Genomic DNA, 22482 nt, shown 5'->3' with positions numbered 1-22482 from the left:
CAAGGCTCAGGGAGCTCGAACTTAACGAAATGTGAGATCGTGACCTGAGCTAAAATCAAGAGTCAGACGCTTAACTGACTTAGCTACCCAGGAGCCCCTCAAACATTTTTTCTAAAACTTGGTTGCTGATGACAGGTGGCAAAGTAAAAGGCACATATTATTGTGCTGAAATGTTAATAATATTCACAAAACACTTTGTCACAAAAATTTGGTAGTTATGTTTTCCTATTATTTGTCAATTTCTACATCTGTAGTTTTTTTTTTTTTTTTGCATTTGGTAGGATATAGCCACTTATTTGAATGCAGTTGTGAGTTATGCATATGCATACGCAATTCCAAGTGACTTTCTGTTCCATAGGTTTCTTGATTTAGTAAGGGCAGTTGTTTTTTAGCATTATAAAATTTATGTGTGTATTTCACTGCAAAAACAAATAATTTCCTCTCTCATGTTAAGCTTTTTTTTTTTTTTAAGTTTTATTTATTCATTTTTGAGAGAAAGAGCATGGGAGGGGCAGAGAGAGAGAATCCCAAGCAGTCTCTGCTGCCAACAGAAAGCCCAATGCAGGGCTTGAATCCATGAACCGTGAGACCATGACCTGAGCTGAAATCAAGAGTCAGATGCTTAACCGACTGAGCCACCCAGGCGCCCCCTCATGTTAAACTTTTTACAGTTTACAGTGGCATTCACAGTAACAGGACACATTTCACCTGTGACAGAATGAACTTCCACAAGCTTTATTTGATCCCAGGAAATAGATGGAAAAAAAAAAAAATCAAACCACTGTTGGCATTGATATTTTCTACTTAAACCACTGGTTAATACTACCTAGAACTGGAATCATTTAACTGTTAAATTTCTTTTGCTAATGAAGCCAACACATTAAAAGCTATCACTTTGCTTTTCATATATGTACTTATTTACTCAGAAATAAGCAGAATCAACTTAGAATAGCAAGCATTTGATCTAAAAGAAAAGTCATACTTCCTAGAGTGCTATGTTAGTGAACCTTCTATAGCGGCATGTGTTAGATTGTCATCCTCGGACACAACCTTATTACAAAAGTGATTAACATTTGAAGTAGTTGCTGATCTGTGCTTCTGTAGATTTGTGGCTGTGGTTTATGGAGTGAATGATATCACTATGGCTCCCATGGTGGATAATGAATATTAACCAGCAGTTTGTATGCGTTAACATTCCATCATCAGCTTTCTCGAAAAATAGAAATATAGTACTTAATTTTTCACTAAATTTGCCATTTTTTCCTTTTTGTTTCATTATCGCCAAAAGGCACGTTACGAAGTGAATTAGAATAGCCATCGATAAATGACAAGAACACTGTAATGAAAGCATTTACACCATTCTTGAGAAGGGCCATGTCCTGAATATATTTCATGTACACCTAACCTGTAATCTTCTGTTTCTCACTGACCCTTGTGATGGGTGTCTTGTGCAACTCTAGCTGCAGCATGGCTCACAGCACAACTGATCACTGCATCCAGCGTCTGCCAGGGGCACTGCCCTCTGAGACTGGGAGGAGTTAGCTGCCCTGAGCTGCTCATGTCCAAGTGTTCTTTATTTTATTGGTGAGCATCCTGTCTATTTTCCTTGAGAGGGAGGTGTTTACTTAGGCCAAGATTGGAAAAGGACAGGAAAAGAGATGGATTGTCATTGGTCACCTTTCAGAAAATTCTCTTCACCTTGAGATTATCTCACCCACTGGCAGGCAAGTCTGTCTATGGCAGAAGCTGGAAATGCAAATCCAATCTTGGTACATTTTGATGCAACTAATAATAATAATAATACTTGGCTTAAAAATGAATCATTTACACAAATGTTTAATCTGACGAGTGCCCAGGACAGTAGATATCATCTAGCATTTTCACAGAGGAGCCAAGGTGCAAAGTCACCCTAATTAGAGATCACATTTCTTCATCTGCTTTGTATTGCCCTCTTTCGTTGGGACGATTCTGATAACGTTACTGCTCTGCGCTCCTCTACTGTTGACTTCCAATCCCACTTCCCACATAGCTGAGTGAGCTTTTAAAAATCTATGTGAGATCATGTTGCTGGGGAACACCACTCAATTATCTTCCTATTTGCAGTTAGAATAAAATCCGGCTCTTCACCAAGGCCCAGGAGGCCTTTTATGCTCCCACCCTTGCCCAGTTGGCTCCACCAGATTTTCAGCTTCCAGGGGACCCATATCTTGCCTGTTTCCTTTGCCAACATGGCACATGAAAGCTGCTCAATGTATTATCTCAGAGAAATAAATATGGTCTACTTTGTGTTGATGAAAAGAAAAAAGAAAGAGTGTCTTGCTAATCTGTGACAATAGGGAAAAGCAAGTGTAAATCTCTATGTCCTAAGTATTATTTCCCTCTCTTAAAACAAAATTGGACAGCAGCAGGTATCACAGGACTAAATCCTTGTCGTTAGCAGAGGTATTATCATGCCTACAAACCTTCTGATTCTACAGTTTCCCAGCCCCACCCCATCGAGAGAAGTGAGCGTGCCTCACAGGGAATCTATTGTTTTCACCAACATTAGATGGGAGATTTTGTTGTAATTACTCTTGGTGTACAAGAGGAGGAAAGGTGCTTCACTGGTTGACTTGGGGGAAACCGGACCATATGATGGTGGTGGAGGAATACCTCGAGGTCACAATTTTGAGATCTTGTGGTGTTCTTACACAACTGCTGTCTATGGGATCGCTTTTTAAAACATGCTACTGTTCAGTTTTTATCATGAATGCCTTTCCAAGGACAGTGAGTGGTTTTACACACTATGACATTGTTTCCATGGCAACTAATGTATTTTAGCAAAGAGAGACTGCTAGAAGTAGGCTAAAAAGGACAAATACAGAAATGGCACAGTGTAAAATGTGGGGCAATGTGTGTTGTAGTAAAGATCTTCCCCCCCTCCCCGACTTCTTGTTTAAGAAAACCAGCGTAACTAGATCTTAACTTCTTCACTCTTAATAATAAAATTTTTACTGCACCCAATACTGTCTAGTATTTTGCTGACATAATTGCTTTAGTTGGTACTTGGGGTTTTTTTTTGTTGTTGTTTATTCTAACATGATGCTCATTCTGTCACCACATTTGTGATTTCATCCATTTTTAAGATTAAGTTATTTTCACCTTGCATTCTCACGTAGAGACCACCTCGTTGCTGTGCTGCCCTTTAATGCAGTGTTTCTTGAGAGGGTTGTCTACACCACCTGTCTCTACACAGTGTTTGTTTAAAAAAAATCAAAGCCATTCCCCCTCAGACTTCCACCCCACTGCTTGATCGAGTTGGTCACACCCTCGTCCTCCAAGGCTATTACAATTACCTCTTTTGTTTGTTTGGAAGCTAACATGTATAATTATACATTTCAAATAATTCTACAAAAAATGAAGCCACATCTATTAACATTACATAAAACCAAGGGATCATGTTACTCTGCTTTGTGCATCTGAATGGGCTTGGATTATTTTGTTATGTGATAATAACCCCCCTCCCCCATGCTCTTAAATAACCCCAAGGGGCGGATAGCGGCCAATTTCCTATTTAATATTAAGAGAAACCAAGGGCTGGATCTTATGACTTAAACAGATAGCAAACCAGTCTATGGGCCGGATTATACCCTTGTTTATTATGTTTCATTAGGCCACATGAGGCATTTTAAAAATTAAATGAACATTTTTAAATGGGGCATTTTTGTATAAAAACTGAGATTCCCTGTTTCTTTTGAAAAAAATTGGAAGGTCTGACAAAACCAAGCCTGTGTTCTCTCATGACAGCGGCCTCAGGGCTCTTCAGGTCACCCAAGCCCCACCTCACCTGCTTCATTCATTTGTTTTACCTGCCTGGCCCCATCGGTTATTTAATGTCACCCTTCCTGCACCCCTGCCCCCACCCAGTCACAGAACAAATAAATAACAGAGCTAGAGATAGAACTGGATCCAACCCAGACGCCTGAGTAGCTCAGTTGGTTGAGTGTCCAACTTTGGCTCAGGTCATGATCTTGCAGCTTGTGGGTTCACGCCCCACATCGGGCTCTGTGCTGACAGCTCAGAGCTGGAGCCTGCTTTGGATTCTGTGTCTCCATTTCTCTCTGCTCCTTCCCTGCTCATGTTCCGTCTCTTTCTCTCTCTCTCTCTCTCTCTCTCTCAAAAATAAACATTAAAAGACTAAAAAAAAAGACAAAACAAAACTGAATCCAACCACTTCCTCCCTGGCTATGGACCAAAATTCTGTGTTTTAGAGAGTAATTCATAGGTCCGTGGTGAGAAGCATCCTTAGGTGATGTAGCCTCCCTTTTGTGCCTTACTACTTGAAATAGATCCTGCAATTAATTTTACTAGGTACATTGTTCATATTGAGGGTACCCTGCCCCCCACTATTTGCCTGTATGCAAAATAAGTTGTATGTGCTGTCAGTTGTGACATGCAAGTTGGAGGTGCTGTAGTAGCGGTTAACATTTACATAAGCATAGAAATACTGGCCAGAAGGGGAAAGTTCCAACATCATAACAGGGGTTCCAGATTTTCCAGATTTTTCATTGAGCGTATATTACCTTTTCAGTGAAGTAAATCAATGTTTGTATAAAAGAAATAAGAATGAGATTATACGACAAAGTACATCTTCCTAGCATAGGATACCCAAAGGCGATCCCCAGCCACCTTTACTGTCCTCTCCCAGGCTAGACCCTTTCCTTTAAACTCTTCAGGAGTCTTGACCTGTCACCAACATTGTCAAGGCCCTCTGCTCTTAACCATTGTGCACATGGACACCATTGTGTCACTGTGCCTTTACTAGGGTGGGAGGGAGGTAAGATGGGAGGTTAGCTTTTAACTTTGTTAAAAGGTTCTTGTGTGGAGAAGGACGCAGGAGAATGAGGTAGGGCCAGAGTGAATGGCTAAAGGAAAATACATTTTTCCTGGGGAAACCAGGCAATGAGGAATACCCCACAACAAAGGGCCTTGTCTGAGCTGTCTCCTGTCTCCGGGGCCTGCCCCAGCTGTTGGGCACACAGAAGATTGTGGTGACCTTGAACGTAGATGGTCCCAAACACTGCACTGCGTGTCTGTGTGCAGCTGTGAAGGCCTCAGGAAGCCCACTGAGAGAGTGGGCCTGTTCCCAGGCTGCAGGCAGGGAGCCAGGGGCCGCCCCTTCACCGGGGAACATTGAGGAGCTTCTGTGTACGCTCTGTGTGTGTCTTAGCTTTCTTTGGAATTGTGGCAGAGTCTGGCCCTGCCTGGTCTTTTTTGTGCCTTGGATCCTAAGTTAATAACCAAAGGAGCAGTGCCCCTGTCGACACACTTGATATGGAAGTTGCTGTCAAATGGCCATTTTATCCTCGGTGCCACTGACATCACACCACGTACAGTTCTGAGGTTCTCACTTTAGTTTGACTGAATACAGCAATGATCGTTGGAGCAGAAAGAAGGCATTCAGATGTGAATAGATGTGTCGAGTAGCATGCAGATGTTTTTTGGCAGGTCGATGAATATTTTAAATCTTTTGCAAGTAGTAAGAAGGTTTGAATTGGAAATAGAGAAGATTCTGTGGCAAGAGAAAAGTAGATTTCATTTCTCTCTCAATCTTCCTTTTCTTGAAATAATCAAACAAAACCCAGAACCATGATTTAAGTCTTGGATTTGTCATATCCCTCAAGTCTCCTTCACACAGGAGTTGTGGTTATGACTCTAACATATTGAGCGTCAGTTTCTCAGTCACATTCTTTAAGTGGAAAGGAAACACTGGCTAATATTAAAAATAATAACAGAATCTCCAGATTGGATCTTTGTCACTTATTTATAGCTAAAGACACAGGATGAAATTGAAAGAAAGGTCAGCTTCTGGTTATCTATGTGGCATGTGCGGTATGTGGGCACACCCTGCATTTCTGTCCTCCAGCCCTCCCCCCAACACACACCCCTACCCTACGTGCAGCTTGAGTCAGCTCTATTGGTCAGTTCTTCATCAGTCACTCTGTCACTGGCTCTCTTCACCCTTCACCCCTCCATCAGCAGAGCTGAAGCCCCTGTTGGGCTGAGCGCTGCTCTGGAGCAGGGAAGACCAGGACGCAGGAACTGTGTAAGGTGCTGTAAGAACACAGAGGAAAGGAAATCTAGTTCTGCACGGAAGTGGGACCAGAGGAAAACAGGAGTGAAAAGGTGATTTTGTCCTGGGCCCTGACAGCTAATTAGGAGAAAACTATACTTACCCAGCAGAGTTGGTGAGATCAGAATGACGGTGCTTAGTCCTGTGCCAGGAAGATGCTGGGGGCTGTATCTATTTTCCTCCCCCTTCCTGGGATAGAGGCGTGTAGAAAATACACTGGTAAGTGCAGGAGTATGCCTCTCACAGGCTGACTTCTTAGCTGGCCTCTGCCTCAGTTTCCCACCTTTCTCCCACCAGCCTACCTCCACACTCGTAAGTCCCTCTCTGCCCTGTAGGACTACTAAGCCTCTTGCCATTCTCTGAACATGTGGCTGACACCCCCTTTGGTTCTGTTTATTCTGCCTGCACTGTCCGGTTGTAAGGTCCCTGTGGTGAGTACCAGGGGGGACGTCCCCTGGGCATTTGGAAATGGGAGAGCAGGGAGTTGGGGGGCTACAGGAATGGCTGCATCAAGAGAACTCAAAGTCAAAGCCTTCTCAGTTTTAGTTTTAGACTTTCCTCTAAAAATGAAGGTCTCTGTGTATTCTCCCAAAGATAGAGGATTTGATCTGATCTAAATAGTTGGGAGTAGTTCATTTTTGGCCAAGGTCTCATGCTTTGGCTTTCATTCCTGCAGGCGGTCACACATTTGCAACATTCATGGATCAGCCTTTTCCGCTTGGGAATCTGGGTCACTTCAGTCATGTTTCTCAAACAAAACATTAGCACTGCTTCAGCAGGAAGAATAAAAGCATGGAAAATGCCCTAATGGCCACAAACCCACGATTGAATACAAAGTCAACTATTGAAAATGTCTGTATAACTATATATGTATATCGGTCTATACGCAGACACACACACACACACACACACACACAGAGGAGGAGGGCGGTCTCTTTTGCCTTAAGCTTTGAAAATTTAAAGCTTGAATATTCCAAAAATTTATATTTAGAATAAAGATAAAATAGAATAATCGGTCAATTTTTAAAGAATGATTTTTTTATGTAAGACATTTAAATAAAAGGTACTTCTGTTTCACTTAAACATTTGATGACAAAATTTATTCTCAGCTTTGCAGAAGCACACCCTTTAAGACAGACATAACTGGTTTCAAAATCAAATGCCACTCTTCATCCTAGCAAGGTTGTCCTGTGAATTTTACTTTTTGGCAATTTTATTTCACCAAACCATATCCTCTTTGAAACAATGGAGCTGATGCCTAAAAATATCTCAGGCTGTGCTTGCTGGGAGGCTTTGAAGTTAAAGCTGTGACATCCTTCTGGTTTATGGCTGCAGGATGATGCATATATGTATTGTCTTTGTTAATTAACTCCATCTGTTTTGTAAGCCTGAAAAAGAAATTGGATGAAGCTGCATATATGTATGGATGGATAACATTCCTTTTGCAGTAGTTAGCTAGCAGCTCCAAACAGGTTTTCAGTTTTCCTTTTGCTACCTACCAGTTGCTAAAGTGTCATGGAGCTCAGGCTCATTTTTTTTTTTTTAATTTTTTTACGTTTATTTGTTTATTTAGAGACAGAAAGCATGAGTGGGGTAGGGGCAGGAGAGAGGGAGAGAGAATTCCAAACAGGCTCTGTGCTGTCTTGTGCGGAGCCCAACGTGGGGCTTGAACGCGAATCATGAGATCATGACCTGAGCCGAGAGTCGGACGTTTAACTGAGCTGCCCAGGCGCCCCACTAAGGCTCATTCTGGAAGAGCTTGCTGTTGAACGGGGTATCTCATGTGGTTGCACTCGTGCTGTGTGCATGAGAGAGGTTAAGTTTCGTTACTACTTTGGGAAAGGGTAGTGATTCTGCAGGTGTTTCTTTTTCTGTGGTGGATGAAGGAATCTTCCACCTTGCAAACAGAAAAATTCCATTCTGTAAATCAGAATGACAGCCTTCCTAAACTTCTTTAGGGAAGTGTTCAAGAATGGAAGTCAGACTGGGGCGCCTGGGTGGCGCAGTCGGTTAAGCGTCCGACTTCAGCCAGGTCACGATCTCGCGGTCCGTGAGTTCGAGCCCCGCGTCGGGCTCTGGGCTGATGGCTCAGAGCCTGGAGCCTGTTTCCGATTCTGTGTCTCCCTCTCTCTCTGCCCCTCGCCCGTTCATGCTCTGTCTCTCTCTGTCCCAAAAATAAATAAACGTTGGAAAAAAAAAAAAAAAAAAAAAAAAGAATGGAAGTCAGACTTCCACTGTATATCTGTTCCCTTTGGTGAAAAGTTCTCCCGATTCTGAATTACTCTTTGCTGGTGATAGGGAGGCTAGTTAACATTTTTAGACAATGGGGATTCCCATTTTTTACAGCTCAGCAGTGTCTGCATCCCTAGTGGGTTAGCCAGGAGAAAGGCACATATTGACTCGTGGCATCTCCTTGCTTAGGACAGGACAGCATGTCAGAAGCAAGGAAGAGATGGGGTGATGTGGGTTGCTAAGGTACGGGCTGTAGTGGCATGCTCATTAGCACATTCTCTCCCCGCAACCTCGTGCTGGTTCTCCTGCATGTCTGCAGTCAGTTCATGATTTGAATACCCATCTGCAGAAGACAATATATGAGTTTCTCATGCTCTTCCCCATGGTCATTTTTTCTTTCCTTCATTCTGAGTCATCTTTGATTAAACAAAACAAAGATGTTACTGTTAATTATGCATTCTTTGCAAAAATTCTTTTGTGTGTGTTGGGGGGAGGGGTGGTTTTGATGGGGATAGTAATTTATGATGGCAGTCTTTTAAACCATGGACCAGGATGCTAAGAATCATAATGACAAAAAGTGTGAGTCTCTACTAAGAGAGGAAAAATTGTTGCTGCCTTTTTATTCACATTCCTCAAACCTTTTACTTTCTGCCCTAACATATTGTTGTCAACGTAATTCCATTCAACCATTTTGATTCTTTATCATCATACTAAAACTGAAGCTTTGTTCCAACAGCTAAAATTGCAAATAATAAGCGAGGAACCGTAATATTGGCAGGTTACAGGCAGAGTGCATGAGCAAACTGGAAAGGTGCCATCCCGCTCCTGGCACTTTCAAGATTAATGTGAAGTGGGCAGGGGTGCCACAGAATCAGCACTCTACTTTGCCAGGGGTTGGCACAAGGTTCTAAGGTATTCCTGGGGCCTAAGTTCCGTGGACAAGTCGGTGCAGGCTGCTGGGTTGGCACATCTCCCAGAGAGGGGAACTCCAGCTGATGGGAAAGAGGGGCCATCCTAAGAAGGCTGTTTTGACAGTGAGGCCCACCCACAGTCAGACAGGAAGTGGGGCACATGTGGGTTGGGGGCTAAGGGAAGATTTAAGCCAGGAGGTGAGCTGAACAAGATCTTGGAAGACTCTTTTTTTTAATGTTTCCCAACTATGGATGACCTATAGGCACTGGAAAGAAGGTGTGTGTGTGTGTGCGTGCATGCGTGCGTGTGTGTGTGTGTGTGTGTGTGTGTGTAAGACCTCCATCTGTATCTTTCCTGGCTTCAGAAAGTTAAAATCTCATGTTGGCTTCCTTTGATGGTACAGGGCCAGGTCTTTGCAGTTGCAGGCAGGTGTTTGTGGCAACTGTGACATAGCAACAATTGTGTGAACGAGAGAAAAGTTGTGGGCAAATTGATTGTCTGCAGCAAATGAAAATTCTATGGTGGTACTTTGTGGGAGGTTTATAGGAAAAGAGCGCTCCGTTCTCTTTTGATGTCTATTTTTTTTTTTTTCTTCTACAGTTTTTTGAAGAAGCAGGATGCTGATCTAGACGTGGAAAAAGTAAGTTGACAAGTTTTGCACTGAGAGCACATGCCTTGTGCATTAGAAAGCGTGTCCCATTGGGACCCTAGACTCAGTGACTCTGAACTGGCGATTGTGACTCTTGAGTCTGTAGGTTTCTAAGAGAGGTTGAGTTGGAGATGGAGCGAGCTGGTATGTGAAATAGAAAGTCTTGCCTCACTTAGGTGAATCTACTATTTTCTCCCTTCTCTTGGTTGTAACACTCAGTTTTGATAATTACGGGAACATGTGTTTTAGCTAGAAGATGTACCTCCTTACCCTAGAAATAGGATGGAACAGGTGTCCTGTGGCTGAGAGCCTTCAGGGGCTGCTGAGGGGTGGGTGGCACTCTGTCTTCAGCCTGGTTTGGAAAGGTCCCCTTCAGTCCATCCGGTTTTGGTTTTTCTCCCCTCTAAGATGACTGCTACTTTCCTCTGCCCTAGTTGTACCTTCGAATTACAGTCACTGTGTCACAGGTCATTCTTTCATTCACTTACCATTTTTTTGATGCCCGCTGGGTGTTAGACACCATGCTGGAATCTGTTGAGACAAAAATGAATTCGACAGACAAGTACACAGGCAATTATTGTACAGTGTGATACAACTGTGTGGAAGGGGCTCTGGCTCTGGGAGTGCAGAGTGAGGCCAGGCCATCCAGAAAAGCTCCCTGATGAAGGGCATGTGTGAAGGAGCCACGCACTCTGTTTCTGTAAACACTGGTTGAGTCTTCTCTGCTTGTACTTCTCTCGTCTCCCAGAGGCCTTGGGTTTCCAAGAAAGGCTGGACCTAAACAGGCCTCACTAGCTACCTGTGGGATCCTTTGCTGCCCTAATCTCCCCTACCCAATCACATTGCCTTGGGTGTAATTTTTCAGCAGGTTTGCGTTACATTCTTCCATCCCCTGGCCATTCAGGGGCTCTACTTCATCATCTAGGAATGACTTGGGGTTCTCGTTTTAAATTTGTGTGTAAGACAGGTTCTTCTCCCTGAACTAGAGCCATTCTGTATTCAGTCAGTGTACCTTTAAGTTGAGGAAGTATACTGACTGAAACCTTATTCTAGAACAATTATGAGCAACCCCTGACCTCTGACCCGCGTAGCCCCCTACTTTCTACAGAATGGCCTGTGATCAGTGGTGGCCTTTTCAGCTCATACAAACCAACGTGACTCAGGGAAATTGAAAGGCTCTACTCAGGGCTAGATTGGAGGGGAGCCTTCTTGAAATCCTGGTGTGCTTGCATTTTGGCTGTGGAAGCCAGGGGCTGGCAAAGGCACTCCGTAAGTGGGGTGGGGGGTCAGCACTGCGGCCCTCCTGGGCCACAGAGCCTTTGGGTACCAGGAGCCACCTCAGGGTGGTATAGTGCAGACCAGCTATAATAGCCAGAAACCTGGGGGACAGTTTAAGAGATGCCTGGAGCTGTTCCAGGTTTTAGGGCTTGCCCTGCCTTGTGCCACTCAAGCGGAGGTGAATCCCGGAGGGCCAGCGAATGGAGGAGGTGGGTCTGTTAATTCTGTTCTCAGTACATCCCAATGCCAGGCAGACAAGAGGGCTCAGTAAATGGGGTGGGAAGTCCTAAGTGGTATGAATTAGGTTCTCGCTTTGGCTCTGCTGTTCACTTGGTCTAAGACCTTAGGCAAATCTTCTCTCCTATGTGAGCCTCATTTTTCTCATTAGTAACATGGTCCCTTTTCCAGGATCAAGTAAAATTCTTCATTTCTTAACTTAAAAACACAAACCACACATACTTGTTTTCTGACTTGGGCTTTGTACCAAAAAGGATAAAGGGCTGTTAGCCACGAGTCTGAAGGATGCTTAATAAGGCCCACCGGGGGTTGGGAGCTCCTTGAAGGCACAGCCTTGTCTGTTGAATGTACCCTCAAGCACAACACTGGCAGCAGTGAGCATCTGATGAAGGAGTGAACAGTGTGATGGACCCTGCCGTGTGAGTTGGGTGTTTGTAAGTACTGCTGGAATTCAGGTTGAGAGAAGCTAAAAGTGAGGTGGGAAATGCTTCTTGGACTGAGTGAATTTGAGCTGCATGCAGAGGACTCTGCCTGTTGTACCGTCTCGGTCATGTAGCTAATGACCTGGAAAACACTTAACCACCCTAGGGGAGTTCACTATTTTAAAAGTTCTAATTCAAAAGTTCCAATTCCAGAATTTTTTCTAATGCTGATAGAAGGCTGCTGAGCACAGATGTATAAACTGTTCTTTTTGCTTGTGTTTATGTATCTGCCAAGAAGAATCTAGAATAGAGTGTACCTCCATTGTATAATTAAGTGATATCTGCTGGCCAACCCAAGAAAGAAAAATTACAGAAGTCATGGTGTGTTTTTTTTCTAAATGTATTTTTGAGTGTTCTCTTTCAGTTGAACATTTTTGTGAAGATAGAACTATGAATGGAAAATATGCTTTATCTTGATGTGTCAAAGCTCAAAGCTAAATCAACATGAAGTCTGTAATTATTATCATCTATGGTTTATTGAGCATTTACTACATACTGAGTGCTTTCTATGCATCACACTTGACCATTACAGCACTCTTGTGAGGCAGCCATATCGCTTACCATGAGTTGCTTGAGGCACCATGGTAATAGTAAGGGTCCTAATCATATCTGTTTCCAGAGCTTCTTTTTCTCATACCCTACCTTACCTTGGAAGTGATACTATTTGAGACAATATATTTGTGTGACCTCTTTTTAAGAAGTTTTGTGAGTAACGAAAAAGCAGTGTTACCTTCTAGAGGAGTCTTCCATGACACTCTCTCCCATTCTAGATGGGGTTGCCCTGCTACCATGCACTTCTTCATAGCTATTGTTGTATAGTTATTTGTGCAGTAACTGTCTGGTATCTGTGTTCCTATTGAACTGTAAGTTCTGTCAGGTCTGAATCCTTCCATGTGCCAAACCTAATGCCTGGTTTCTAGAATGCCCTCTTAAAAGGTTGACTACAGGCATGAATGAATGACACATAACCAAATTAGGGGGTAATAAGAGTCCTTGAAAGCCACTTTGGTAAGTGGCAGAGTAAAAAAATCTCTGTATTCCAGAAATCGCGTTTCTCTTCTCCATCTCTAGGTTTTATCTTGGAAACCATGCTTGTTAATAGCATTATATGGAGATAAGACTTCCTTGGCTTTCTCTTCAAAAGTACAAAGTCTCAAGCAGACAAGGGAATAGATAGTTCTTAAGAATGAAGTCTCCGTGCAAGCAAAGACAGTCAAAAGATAAAAGAGGGAGGAGCATTAAGAGCACAAGGGAAACAGTAATACTGTTTTTGTTTTTGTTTTTGCAGAGAATCTTCTTGAATTATTAAGGGATACACTTCCAAGTTTGATTTACATAAATCACTGATTTAAATATATACAGTTTATCTTCTAAAAGTAAAACCCATACTCAACTGAATTTTAAAGAATGTGTAATCCGGTTATGTCAGAAGGACAAAAATGTACTTTTTAAAAAGAAAAACTGATTAAATTGGCTTATCTTTTTTGGTAATTTAAATCATGATTTAAATGGCTTTGATTAAAATAACATCCACTTTGCTCCTAATGACTTTCAAAGGGCTAAGGAGAGAGGTTTGATTTCCACATTTCCTGCATGGCCTTTGTTCTGCACAATTGAAGGTATTTGGCACTTGCCTTGAGAGAGACCTGTCCTTTCTGTAGTTTCAGTGAGACCAAGAATTCCTGTATTGCTATTCCGCTGTTTGCAGGGTTTAGATAACTGCCTTCAGGCCACAAATATGGCGACAAATACTGCTGTCTGTTTGATAGAGTGGCCTCCCCAAGTAAAAATTGTCATGCAAAAGAAAAGAAAGTAGAATGCTTTAGAACATTTCCTTCTCCCCAGTGAATTCCTTGAAATGTGTTTATCTGTAAATGTAGAATGTATAGAAGTTGCTCCATTTTTCAATATTTCTTTTGTTTTAATAAGTCCGAAGAGAAGTCATAACAATATCCTAGGTTCTTATTGTGGAGCTAATAGTTTTTGTAAAAAAAACAAAAACAAAAACAAAAAACCCCAAAGTGATTCTAAACAACTGAGGGTTCAAAATTTGAGACTGCATCTGGAACCAAGCTTTAAAGCCATGTGTATGCAATTCCTACATAGCTGGTTGAGAAAAGTGGAAAGATTAATTAATATAAGATTTTTCTTTAGTAAGAGGAATAGGACTTCCAGGAGCCAACAGGTCAGCTGTGCTTCATGGGGAGTCCCAAGGCTTGAGAATGCTGGTCGCTGGGAAGGCATGAGGATTTGTCTTCAGGGAGAACGTATGCGTATGGCGGAGGCGTCAGGGTGTAGCGTCTCACTGTGCACGTTTTCGATAAGGAGGCAGAAAGAGTAAAGAGGAAGAGGGAAGAACAGCCATCAAGAGAACTTCCTGCCCTCTGTAGAAGCCATTGCTTCCTGAATGGAGTGGGAGGGCTCCTTAAGTGGGTGTGGGGACTGGAGAGGGCAGCCCAGGTGTACAGATGGGACCCTCCCCCTCTTTGGCCTTCTCTGATCCACACTCTTAGGGTTGCCAGCCCCAGGGCCTATGGGATGCCCAGTTGGCTCCCATAGCCATGCCTTGCCCCAGCCTCCATAAGATTGACCCATTCTCTTGGAGGAGATTGGGCATGGGGAAAGACCAGCCTCTCTATGCCCAAGGAAAGGCTGGGGGTGACCAGGGATCAGGAAAAGGGAATGGCTTGGGTGCGAGGGAGGGGGTTGTTTGGGAGGGAGGAACTTGCACAGAGTTCTCTTTTAGGTTGAAGAGCAAACAGTTTTAGTCGTGCACCAAAAGCAGTTGTTATGCATCACCCATGATAACTGACCAACTTTCTTTTATATAAATCTCTGGCTTGTAAAACTGCCGCTGTAGAAGAAACAACACGCCCTCTGCCAATTTGAATTTCCAAGATCACAAAAGATCCTTCTTGCTAGACATTATGAACTCAGGCAGGCAGTGATGACCATTGGGAGAGCTACAGATAAAAAAATTTATGTTGTGATTCAAGGAAAGAGTTCAAACATTAGGGTTGAATTGTCTAGCCTTGGATGCAGAACACATAATTCATTTGTCCCTTGAACATGAATAAACAGCCGGGGGCTCACCAGTGTCCTAGGCCACATGTTCTCTTCCTCAGTTGCCCTGTTTTACATGTGAGGGAAATGCAGCTCAACAGAAGTGATGTGATTTGCCCAGACTCACATCGAGAAGTGACAGGATCCACAAGTGGCACTCAGACCTGGAGCACCCTTCTGTTTCCACTCCACAGTGGATGTTCTCTTGTACTGAAGCCCAAAAGAGCAGAAGACAAATGAATCATCACCAGCCTCGTGTAATTTAACTGGTAATTTCATACGCATCTTTCATTTTCTCTTCTCTAAATTTAAAGGACTTTCACCCTTATGTGTGGTTTTAAAAATAGGAACGATGCTTTGATCAAAAAGAAATTAGAAACTTAAAGGGGAACCACCTCTTTAAACCTGACCTGGTCCCACCAGGTGGTGCCTGTGGGGTGACAGCCTGAGAGTGACTTACGGGATGGCAGTCCGAGGGAGGCCTGCAAGACACTCACTCTGTGGCCTGTCCCTAGGCTGGGGTTCATTTTCTTGTCCTCATCTTAGTAGTGTTCATCATCTGCAAGGGGGGAGCCGGACACTGCTGGGAGAAAAGCAGCCCGCATTACAATGGAGAAGCAAGACCGGGCCCCCCCCCCAACTCTGTAGGCTTTCTCCTGTAGCCACGAGGGGCTGCATAATATCTTGCCCTGCAGCCAGGCCTGCTGGGTAGAGGCTGGAATCATTTGGTTGTCTGCCTTTTGCATAGACATACTGTCTGCTGCAGTCTCCTGTGAAGGAGACATTATTAGTAAAATATGTGTAAAGAATGGCTTAGAAGATACCTTTGTCATTGCCCCTAAACACTTTTAAAAGCAGAGCTGCACCTGTTTTGAGATAGTATGGAATAGGCCATCAAAAATACATAAAAATTCAAGCTTTGCCCCTAAAGAAGGTTATTACTGCCCACACTGGGCTACAACAAAAGTTCAAGCAGAAAACCTTAGTATTAGTTTGCTGTGGCTGCCGTAGCAGGTGACCCCAAACTTGATGGCTTAAAACCACAGACTTATTCTGTCATGATTTTAGGAGTCAGAGTCCACTATGGGGGTATCAGGGGTGCATCCTCTCCAGACGCTTTGGAGGAACCCCACTGCTTGCCTCTTCCTGCTCCTGGTGTCTACAGGCATTCCCTTGACTTGGGGCCACATCACTCCAGTCTCTGCCTCTGCCTTCAAATTGTTTTCTTCTGTGTGTGTCTGTGTCACATCTCCCATGCATCCCACTTGTAAGGATGCCTGTGATGGCTTTTAGAATTCACTGGATAATCCAGGATAAACTGCTCCTCCCAGGATCCTTAACTTTATCATACTCTATCATGCTGTGTGAGGGGACAGTCACAGATTGCAGGGATTGGGAAGTGAATGTCTTGGGGAGGAGAAGTGGACATTTTTCTGCCTCTGTCTTCTCTTTGACAATTTCTACATTTTTCATTTCCTGAAACATAAAGCTTATTACCACTGGTTTCACACATTATTTCAGTAGGGTTGATTTTCCTAGAAGGGGCCCCTCAGGAGACCTAAGAGCCCATCTGGTCTCCCAGGCCTCAGAACAGGCAAAGCCATGCCTATCTTCTTTCTCAGATTGGGGTTGATGTAAGGATGAAGAATCATGGGCTCTGAGAGCAGGGAGGAGCCTTCAAAATCATAGCCTTCCAGTCTTAGGGGGAGACTGAGGCCCAAGATACAGGGTCACTCAAGTCAGGAGCGGAGATGGGACCAGCACTTACTGCTTCAGTCCACCTCTTCCGCTGCTGACCCCAAGCTGTCTCGCCACATAAGCCCCTCAGCCATCCTTCATGTGGCAGCTCGAAGCACCTGAGAACTCCATCCCTGCAAATCCCCCTTTTCTCGGCCAGCAGCCCTGGTTCTTACAAGTACTCACATTACTTAATATCAGAAATCCCGTTGTTCTGGTTACACCCCCCTGGAGGTATCCCCTTTGTATCATTGTCTCTCTAAGAACATAGCTCTCAGACACGAACAGTACTTCTGAGGTAACTTGCCCAGCATAGGGTAAGGGCTGTACCCCTGACTGTTGGATCTTGTGAGATGCATGTGTTTTCTGCATCATTAGGTGTTACTCTTAGGCGAATCAAGGTCACATCTCCACTCTGTTGCACTTCCGGCTTGCACTGAACGTGGGTTCAACAAAAATCCTTAAGACTTTAAAATACGAATTGCTTCCAACCTCTGCCTTTTGCCCCTACCAGATAGAAGAGCCGAGTTTCTATCAGTAGCGGTATGGGATCAGCTTGGGACCCGGAGTAGATTCCAGATAGGGATTCACAGAACAGATACATCCACAGGCTGGGGCATGCTCATGGAGATGTGACCAGCAGCAAACAGGGGGCACTTAGGACGTAGACAGTTAGGTGAGGCATAAAACTGGAGAAGGTCTTCCATCAGTGGCAGTCTAGGTGGACAGATGTCTGGCAGAGGAACTGGCCAGCTGAGCAGGCCAAGGGGTAGATAGGAGCACTGGTGTACAGGGATGAGACTCCAGCCAGGAAGCTGATGAAAAGAGTTGAGTCCAGAAAGACGAGTTAGAGTCCACTGCCAAAACAGGGGAGGGCCCAAGACAGGAGCTTGAGACCAGAGAGTAAAAGGAAGCCCCCGGTCTGAAGTCAAGAGTCACAGGACTGATGTGTATCTGAGGCCTGGAGCTTCACCCACTCAGAGCCTGGGGTCAGGGGCCCATGGCAGAACTTGTGAATAGGGCTGAGTCGTCCCAGCTAAGCAGATTAGGGGGTGTAGGGCAGGCGATGACACCCTCCTATATATGCACAAATGATTTTTTACCATTAAAAGTAGGGCTTTATCTCTGTTAATTCTTTGCGTTCTTTTTTGGTTGTTGTTTTGGTCAGTTTTGGCAGTATTCCAGCCTGTTGAAATGTTTTCAAATCTCTGTTCATTCCTCTCATTAATTGTCCCCTCAGCCGTGACTTATTTGTGATCCCCTTAAGCACATCTTGATGAAAACGTTACCAGGGATAAACCTACAAAGCCCCACTGTGCAAGGACCTCCCTCCAAGCCAGTGTTGCTCTTCTGTGATGTTAGCACCCCTGGGTGTGGTTGCTCAGTTACCTCTGAGGCCCTCAAACCGAACTGTCACTTGGCCCAGAGTTTCCCTTCTCACTCAGCTATGCTTTGAATGGCTGACTGTCAGATGCTTTGCTGACATCCAGGTACTCTGTGTCTATAATCTCCTCTGACAGTCCTGTGAAAATGCCCTGAGATAGGGCAGTGCCTCAGGAAGGGAGAGTTGGTAGGGTGCTTGGTTATTCACAGCTTTGAGGGCGGAGGTCCCCGCTTGTTCTCACTGATGTCAGTGGGTGTCAGTCCTGAGCCCCGCTTTCCGTAACACGCTTGTGGGTGTTAGCCCGTGGGTGATTCTTGAGGTGAGACCAGAAGCCCGAATTCAGATGTGGAGCCCTAATGTTTGTTTCTAGGGTTAGCCTCTACTAAAGAGGCCTCCTTTGCCGATTATGTGGTCTGCGAAGAGCAGGCCCCGCTGTCGGGTGCATAAGGCTGCTTCTTGGAAGATGTAGGGGTGTTCATTAAGTTGTGAAACATACCACGACTGAGTGTAGTCCGCGTGTAAAGTGAGGGAAGGGAAGTGGGATGCTCTGTGGATCGTTTGTGTTAACAGAAGAAGGGGATGAGACAACAATTCATCTATTTGCATAGTCCTTCCACATTAGACTGCCAAGACCAAGTGAGGTGGTTTCAGGGTCAGTCACGAGGTAGCATGATGTAGTGGAAAGAGTGTGTGGGCCTCAGGGGCCTGAGTAAGTCCTGCTGTGCCACCGAAGAACCGTGTGATGCTGGCTGCACGGGAGGCAGATGGTCGAGGGAAGAGGTGCAACAGTGGTGAGTGTCTGAGGGGGGCCGCGGGGCGCAGGGAGGGTGACACAGGAGGGTCCCAGATGGGAGTGAGCAATGTCTTTTTGTCGTCCCCTCTTTCTTTCGGGCAGTACCGGCCAAGGATCGGGTCACTTCCAGGTGTGACATGGGGCAGAGACTTGGGCTAGAAGAATGGGCCAGGGAAGCCCCATTTCTTTCCACGACATTATTGTTTTCTACTGCTCTTCATCAAGACTTAGTGCCACAGTAATTTGAAACAGATGGGACCTGTGTGTGTGTGTGTGTGTGTGTGTGTGTGTGTGTGTGTATGCGTGCGTGCGTGTTGGGGAGATGATTTTGTTGATCTTTGGAGGAATGTTCTGAAAAGTAGTCCTAAACGGGTGGTATGGGAAGCAGTAGTTTAAAAAACTTTGCCTATTATACAGTTATTAAATAAGGGAGAAAAACATTGTTTCCTTTACCAGAGAGGTGCATCAGGGTGATGCTTATTGCAAAAAAGTAAATTTGATCATTGGGAAAAGTTTGAACAGCCCTCAGGTATTGAACACGAAATAACTTGTGAAACCTACTCACAAAGTTTGGAAGTCCTCACGGTGATCCACAGTGAAGTTTTAGGGATGGGAGAGGCCTCACTGACAAAATGTCAGGAGTGCTGTTTTTCATGTATGACCCATGAATTGGAAGAACAAAAAGACTTTCGACAGTTACCATAATAATTTCTCATATTTGGTATTAATAAATATTGGCTACTAGCCAATCATGTAACTTTAAAAATTTTTTTTTGAATATTTATTCTTGAGAGAGAGAGACAGAGCACAAGCAGGGGAGGAGCAGAGAGAGAGAAGGAGACACAGAATCCGAAGCAGGTTGCAGGCTCCCAACTGTCGGCACAGAGCCTGATGTGGGGCTCGAACTCATGAACCGTGAGATCAGGACCTGCGCCAAAGTTGGACGCTTAACTGACTGAGCCACCCAGGTGCCCCGTAACTTCTTTCTTCTATTTTTACAGTGGCTTAGAGGAAAATATAGCTAGGCTTCCATGTTTTCTAGGTGGTAAATGAAACAACAAGACGTTATGTAATGTTTTTCGAACGAAAAAGCTTCAGAAACAATTTCAGAGCCAACAGGGTAAGAGGTATCAAGACAGGAAAAAGCACTTGGTTTTTTGTTGTTGTTGTTGTTGTTTTGTTTTTTGGTTTTTGTTTTTTCGGGTTTTTTTTTTTAAATAGGCTTTACTTTTTTGAGCAGTTCACAGTAAAATTGAAGGGAAAGCCCAGAGATTTCCCATATACGCCTGCCCCCACACATGCACAGTGTCCCCTACTGTCAACATCCCCACCAGAGTGGTACAGTTGTTATAGTTGATAAACCTACATAGACACATCATTATCACCCCAAGTCCATAGTTTACATTAGGGTTCAATCTTGGTGTTATATGCTCTATGGGCTTGGATAAATGTACAATCATGTGTAGTCACCATTAGACTGAGTATTTTCACTTCCTTAACAATCCTCTGTGCTCTGCCTGTCCATCCTTCCCTTGCCCCTAACTTCTGGCAACCAGTGATCTTTATTTACTGTGTCTGTGGTTGGGCTTTTACAGAATGTCATGTATTTGGAATCCTACACTATGTAGCCTTTTCAGATTGACTTCTTTCACTTAGTTATATGCATTTAAATTCTCTCCAAGTCTTTTCATGGCTTGGTAGCCCATGTCTTTTTAACACTGAATAATATTCTATTGTCTGGATATACCACAGTTTATTTATCCACTCACCTCCTGTAGAACATTTTGGCTGCTTCTAAATTTTGGCAATTATGAATAAAGACACTCTATAAACATCTGTGTAGAGGTTTTTGCATAGACGTAAGTTTTCAGCTCCTTTGGGTAAATACCATAGAGCATGATTAAAATCACTTGCTCTTTTGGGAGCGAGGGGAGGGTAGGTGATGGGTATTGAAGAGGGCATCTTTTGGGATGAGCACTGGGTGTTGTATGGAAACCAATTTGACAATAAATTTCATATATTTAAAAAAATATAAAAATTAAAAAATTAAAAAAAAATAAAATAAAATCACTTGCTCTTTGAACATTAAAAAAATTTTTTAAAAAACCCTCTCTCTCTGCCCCTCCCCTGCTCATGCTCTGTCTGTCTCTCTCAAAAATATATAAACATTAAAAATTTTTTTAAATCACTTGCTCTTTGTTGGAATATAGAAATTGTTTTATATTTTCTTTTGGGGGCAAAAGCCCAAATCACTGCATGCCATCGGCTTGTTTGTATGTAAATTTAGGCAGCCGGTATTTTACCTGATGCTTTAACCCATAAGTATCCATTGCTGTATCTCTATTCAAATTCGAGTGGCGAATGACAGAGTTTTGTGTTTTCTCTTATATCACTGTATCTCCTGGCTCCATGATTATTGAAAGCTCTCTTTGCCCAAATTGATGGACTTGGGCCAACTCTGATGCTTTTCTCCAAAGGGACTCTTTTTTTGTTGTTGTTTCTCTTTTCCCACAATCAGATCTGAGTCAGGTTGTTACCTTTCACTTTGGAATCCCCTTCGTTGGCTTGGAAGTTCAGACCTGTGTTTCAGTTCCAGTGTTTATTGCTGAATTCAGCATCCGCTGTTGAGACATCCATGGAGCTCGGCCTCCTGACTGTATCATAGTGTCGTGCCCCTCATGGGCTGAGGGTAGGGTTTGCTTCACGGTATCCAAGCACCTCTTTGCATAAACCAACCTTTCCTGACTTTTCTTGTGATTTTTTTTCATATTCATTCCGCACCTAGCATGTTTTCTGTGATCAAATGAAAATTGTCCCATTAAAGTGAAAATGGAGACTTTTTTTTTTATGTTACAGTACAGATGGTATGAAACATTTCTGAAGAAAATCAAGTCTCCTAAACTCAGATCTCTAGGACAGTGGTTAAAATTTAGGTATTTTTTCCACAAGTAGTCTACTTAAATAAGGGAGAAAAACCAGTGTTAAAAACAAAAACAACTGTTTGCCAAATTCAATTGCTTTTGAAATAATTTATCAGTTTTGATTTTTGAGTAGGAAATAGGTAAAACTTTTAGCTTAAACATTACTTAAGTAGAATAAATTCAATAAGAATTCTTATTTTGTCTAAATTAAGGCTATGGTACCAAGATCAGGGGCTCCTGAGGAGGTCTTCTAACTGCAGTTAGAGCAGAAAAGTAATCTCAGAGCCCACCCTTAAAAGAGGTAAGAAGATGCAGAACTATTGTTAAGGTTGGGAGCCTGGGTGTCTGAGAGATGGGTGGAATTGAAATTATTTTGGAGGAAGGAAGAAAGGGTTTTGGCTTGGGGAAGTCGGGCCGGTTAGCAGTAATGCAGTGGGGGAAACTTGATAAGCTTCCCAGGAACACAGACACCCTTTGGTTGGGTCAGGTGTAGGAGATCGAGGTGAGCACTGCTAGAACTGCCTTGAACTCCTTGCTGTAACAGAACAAAGAGCCATTGCACTCTGAGTGGTGTTTCAGGTCCCCCTGTCAATGCAGTGCAATTGACACCACCTTCTGAGCGAGGCATTACCTCAGAGCTTACCTGACCATCAGTGGTTGGCCTGGATGAATGCTCATGTGA

General features: G+C 43.6%; 1 protein-coding gene across 5 annotated transcripts in view; it reads left to right on the top strand.

The window, feature by feature from the left end:
- Positions 1–22482, top strand: part of FYN (FYN proto-oncogene, Src family tyrosine kinase) — a 215170-nt gene that overhangs the window by 18436 nt on the left and 174252 nt on the right. For 3 of the 5 annotated variants that reach the window (XM_047858144.1, XM_047858145.1, XM_047858139.1), the window contains exon 2: positions 9857–9896. The exons of 1 other annotated variant lie outside the window; for it this stretch is intronic. The gene's annotated coding sequence lies outside the window, so the exon portion shown is untranslated. Of the gene's footprint in view, positions 1–9856; positions 9897–18669; positions 18878–22482 lie in introns of those variants that run through there. One more of the 5 variants, XM_047858141.1, reaches the window with a different exon arrangement.

The sequence above is a fragment of the Prionailurus viverrinus genome, chromosome B2, assembly GCF_022837055.1.
Source record: "Prionailurus viverrinus isolate Anna chromosome B2, UM_Priviv_1.0, whole genome shotgun sequence".
Taxonomy (NCBI): Eukaryota; Metazoa; Chordata; class Mammalia; order Carnivora; family Felidae; genus Prionailurus; species Prionailurus viverrinus.
This window is presented reverse-complemented; position numbering and strand designations above follow the sequence as displayed.